This window comes from Cupressus sempervirens, chromosome 4, assembly GCF_028749045.1.
Source record: "Cupressus sempervirens isolate cs-2001-9-10 chromosome 4, ASM2874904v1, whole genome shotgun sequence".
Taxonomy (NCBI): Eukaryota; Viridiplantae; Streptophyta; class Pinopsida; order Cupressales; family Cupressaceae; genus Cupressus; species Cupressus sempervirens.
This window is the reverse complement of record NC_143121.1, coordinates 577,281,270-577,286,895: the sequence shown is the minus strand read 5'-3', so window position 1 is coordinate 577,286,895 and position 5,626 is coordinate 577,281,270.

The following is a 5,626-nucleotide window of genomic DNA, read 5'->3' as shown; positions in this document are numbered from 1 at the left end:
AATCTTTGCTTCAACTGCCTCCTTCGCTTTCATCTGGATGATCAACTGCCTCCTACCAGAGTATTACTATTGGACAATATATTATCCTTTTCTATCTCCAATCTGAGGATAGCATTTCCAATTTGGTCTATGAGTGAAACTCCTTCTGATTTAAGTTTCTCAATCCATTCTCTACCAATCTGGCCATAATGCCTATCTTCTTGGAGATGGGAAATGAGGGCTTGCACTTCATCTACACTAAGAGTCTGAGTTATAGACATACTAGAAATAGTTGCTAGTGGAGTGATTAGCTACCGAATAAATTTGTTCAATTCTTCTATTTCGGCTTTCATCTTGATCTTTGACAATTTGAGACTTTCCAATTGTCCTTCTATCACTTCATTACTTGATCTCGAAAAACCAACTTTTGTGTCATGTTTGGCTTCTCCTAGATTGATTGAATATAGAGTAAAATCATCAAGTGTCATATCCTCAATTCTCCCTCCCTTGTTTGGCTTGGCTATTTCCATTGTCAAGTGTCCCGTTTCTGGATCTTGCCCAAGTATTGACAAAGTCTTTTTCTTTTTGACCTTTGTCAATGCAACAAACTGTGAGAGATATAGTGTCTTTTGCAGAAACACTTTCATCTTTTCTCTTTCTTTTCCTTTCCAGAGTATCTTCTAACCAAGAATCAATTCCTATCACTTTGGAAGCTGTTAAGAGTGATTCAATGCTGAACATTTTCTTCTTCACTAAAGTCATGGTTACAACAATTGAAGAGAAAGGATTCTTTGAGTCCTATGAGATGATTTTGGAAGAAGTCTGGCCCTTCTTCATTTTTGAAGTCTTCTTCATCTCTTCATCTGACTCAGTGGACTCGCTGCTGCTACTCTTTCCATCCTCTAGGTCTACTATCTGTATAGGGGAACCGCTTGGCTTCAAGAGTGAAGCACTTGTTGATGGCACGGGGCTATGATGAGGAGATGGAATTGGGGTGATATGTGGAGAAGGAATAGGGGTAGTGTGAGGAGAAAGTACTGGAGTAGTATGTGGGGAAGGTAATAGAGTAGAAGCACTGTCCTTTGGTTCCTATGCTTTCTTCTCTTCAGTACCAGTCTAGGTCCCTATGACTGGCAAGGAACCATCATGACAAGTCTGGGCTATAGGGACATTCTTGTCTGGAGGTTGATCACCTCCACCTATAGGTTGAGCTGGACCTTGAGTGGAAGCTATGGTTACGCCTTGTGTAGCACTCTGGGATGAGGTAGGTGTTGGAACTACTAGAGAAGCTTGGGTGGCTGCTCCCTTACTCTAACTCTTTCTGGTTGTCCACTCAACCCATTTCCCAGTTCTCTTGATGATCCTAGCCATTATGATATCAATATTCTCTTCCACATTTACATATGGCTCGGAGATGATAGGAATCCCCCTTAATTTGGTCAAATATGTATTGCTATACATATTCTGACCATCATCCTCCAATCCTTCAACATTGAGATCAATGCCACATGTCCTTATTTGTTCCACTATGAGTCTGGTGAAAGCACAATCTCGGCTCTCCAACTCATCCTTGCAATCTACCCAATAATCCTCTAAAGTGGTGACATGCTTGATCACACTCCCAATTTGAAGCACCTCTCTCGCATATCCATTTGGGTTGAACATGGGCCTCACAACCTCATATTCTTCCAATTTGTACTTATTCTTGAATGCCTTGAGCATGTTTTTGGCATCAGATCGAGAATCACAACTGTAAGCTCCAACCTTCATGGGGAACTCATACCCCTTCTTCCTTAAACTGGTGCTTGACACATTCACCTGGATAGCTTTTCTCACGATCTCTATAAGCACAATCATGTCACTTGGGTATATGGTTAGCTTCAAAGGAAATCCATTGAAAGCTACAAGACATAAATATGAGGAGGATGAGAATTGAATAAAGTAGCTACCAAACTGACTGATGGCCACCATCTCTTCTGGGTTGAACCTCCTCTCTAGGCATCCTTGGAGTTCCCTGCAAATCCTCATTGTAAAAGAGTCATTAACTCTGACATACTCTACATAGCTATTCTGTAACTACAAGCATGGATAAAATTCATAACTTTTCACATTATCAGGGAAATTCTCTAATCTGGGAAGGCCTAGCCACAATTGTAGAGAAGCCAACATATAAATTAGGAAAGAAGACATGTAGGAGGTATTGTAGAACTTTGCAGCACTGAGAGCTCTAGACAGATACTCACTTACCTCATATGCCCAATCAACATAATTTGTGTCTGAACAGATGATTTGCACTAAAAAGAAATATTGTTCTATGAAATTGAGTGCTTCTACCTCACCTTTCAATTGATGCAAAAGAACCAGGATGTCCACGATCTCAAGCTTGAGATTGATGCTGAAAAGGGTCTTAGGAACTGTACTCTTAGCTCCACGTGGCTTTTGCAACTAAGACCTCATAATTTCCTTCTGCCACACCATCTTCTTCAAGGAGAACTCAGACATGGCTCCTCCTATTGTCAATTCAAAAAATTCTTCTCGCTCTAGAATTTGAAGACAATTTACTATAGTTTGTTAGTCAATTGAGATCAAAATTGTATGATTTGGCAGCAAAATTTGTTTAGTGTTCAGATTGTAATGGTTAATACATTCAACGATCAGCTCGGTAGCTTGAATTGCCACTAGGAACTCAACTGCTTCTACTAGCCTGCTTCCTCGGAGTTTCTCTATTATTGGGTGGATTGGCTTTGTCCTCAACCTCCTTTGGAAATCTTGCATGTCAAATAAATGGAGTGAGGTTCTTGTAACATTCTGTAATGTTAACTTAATCCCATTCAATCCAGTGAATCTTGTTGCCATCTTATCTGAGATAGAGATGAATTGAAAATCTTAAAACTGAAAAATAGCACAAAGAGTAGAACTTTGCAACTGTGAGAATTTTGAAATCACTATTCACTTCAACAACATAATAGTTCAAATAAGAAAGTGGTAGTTTGAAAATCCATTATGTTCATCTCTATATAGAAATCCCAATCCACCTATTAATCTTCAAGATCCACGCCAAACGAGTGAATTAAAGGATAAATCCATTGGATTAGTAAATGTGAGAGTTTCTAATAGATTTTTTCATGTCTTTTCACTATTCCCATTGGCCCAATAGTAACTTTCCTTTATTAGAGACTTACTTTCCCATTTTTCACCAAGTTTCGGAAAACTAAGAAGAGAGTACTCCGTAGGGAAAAATCTGCTCAGCCAGATTTTGCTTAAGATACCTTCCCAAATGTGATAAACTTGCTTCCATTATCTTTTTTGAGTATCCTATGATCAATCTATGAGGCCAACATGCTTGCAGAAGTGATTCTTCAATAGATGCAGAAAATCGCTTTTCAGGGTTGAAAACCTACTGAGGAGAAGGCAACTTTTTTTTTTTCTGCCTTTGCTTTTATTTTCACTTTATCTTTTAAGTAAGTGTGCTTCTAGGCTTTGGAAAATCTAAAAAGGGCTGTGAAAGTGAAAAGGAACCCACTTGCTTTTCTATCTCACAAATGTCTTTGTCAAAAAACTGACTTGGAAGGTTGAAAACCTGCCATGGAGAAGTTACTTTAGAGTTTTTTGCCAAATGCTATTCCGATCATTGTGGTGAATTTTGAGTGACTCCCAAGGTAGAATATTGCAATGTAAGGACAATCTATCCATAAAAAAACCAATTTCTTCCTTTGCTTTAGCTTGCATACCTCATCTGTTGACTTTTGAAGAAAATCACCTTTGCAGGTCAAAAATTCGTCGAGGAGAAGTCAATATTGGATTTTCTGCAAACTTCTTTTTCTTTATGTGCATAATGGGTACAAATGAAAAGTGTGGCAATAGCTAGCTTTGACTGGGGACTTGGGTTGGGCGTACCCAAGCAAGGAACTGAAAATCTCTGGTTTCGCAACAGAAGGTAAAAAAAGAGAGGCAACAATACAACAAAACACAAATGAGACAACGAATAGGAAAATAAAAGAAAAGGAAAAAGACTAACTAGGAAACACAAAAATACACTAAACCTAACTATAATACAATACAGGGGTTACCTATTCTCAATTAGCAATTTGATAAAGCTTCAGATCTTGACCATTATAGGTTAGGGGTAGTATTTCACCATCTTCGTATGCCAACTTGAAAGAATTGTTTTCAAATGCCTGATGAATTTTGAATGGGCCTTTCCATGAAGTGTCAAATTTCTTATGCATTCCTTTCAGAGCACTTCATTTATCCCAAAGTAGCACACTATCTCCTACCATGAATTTTTGGGGTCTTGCTTTCTTATCAAATAGATCCTTCACTCGCATCTAATGTTGTGTGATGTGATCTACAATTTCCTCGCTTTCTTCTTCAAGTTTGCTCAGGTACAAGATCCTCTTTTCTAAACCATCTTTAAAACAATCATCTTCAATCACCATTCTTAGTTATTTGTGGCTAATTCTAGAGGTAAGGGGAGGTTAGCTTCAATCCCATAAAATAATTCAAAAGGAGATATGCCAATTGCCCTTTTAGGTGTCACTCTATCTGCCTAAAGCGCTTCATGAATCTTTTTGTGCCAAGTCTTTTGATTATCTGAAACTAGTTTTTTAACAATATTCATCAAGTTCTTGTTACTTGACTCAGCTTGACCATTTCCTTAAAGGAAATAATTAGATGAATGACCCACGGTGATCCCATACTCAAAGAAAAAATTAGTAATTTCAATTGATGAAAAATAAGATGTATTATCCATCACTAATTTAATAGGGACACTGAACCTGACCAATATGTTCTCCTTTATGAATTCGCACACCACTTCAGAAGTAGTTTTCTTGGTAGCCTTAGCTTCTACCCAATTAGTGAAGTAGTCAGTCGCAATTATCACATATTGGTGACCAGCATTGGATGCAGGACTAATCAGACCAATGAAGTCGAGACCCCATTGTTGAAAAGGCCCTTTGATGATAACAAGTCTCAACAACAGAGCAACTAATTGAGGGCGTCCAAAGAACATCTTGCACTTCTCTCATTTTGCTACCCATGCATAGGCATCTTAAACATTCCAAGCTAGTAATAACACTGCCTTAATATTTTAAAAGCTATGACTGAAGATGAAAAATGTCCTGCGCAAGCTTCATCATGAAATGTTTTTAACAACTTTTCTTGCTGTTGTTTGTCTACACACCTAAGGAAAGTGCCATTAATGACTTTTTTGAATAGTTTACCATCCCAAATCACATACTTGGCCACTTTCAGCTTGAGATCTCTTCTTTGATTTGCATTTAAGCCCTCTGGACACTCACCATATGTCAGCAGATAAGAAATATTTTTAAACCATGAATCACAGAGGCCTACAACTAACACCAATTGCTTCTCTCTTGATTCTCCAGTTATGTTGTTTTCTACAATCGCCTTGCATAGAGCGTTTCCCCTTATCAGCTTGGTAGGTTTTATTTCTATATCATACTTTGGTATCTTTTCTACCCATGCTCCTTTGACATTATAGCCCACATCCTGTTGTGTCAATACACTCTTCACTGCCACATCTGGGACAAAGACTACAAAATGTGAGTGCAAGATATAAAATCAAAAATTTTTGAGGGATTTAACCACTACAAAAGTGTATTTTTCAATTTGTGAATATTTT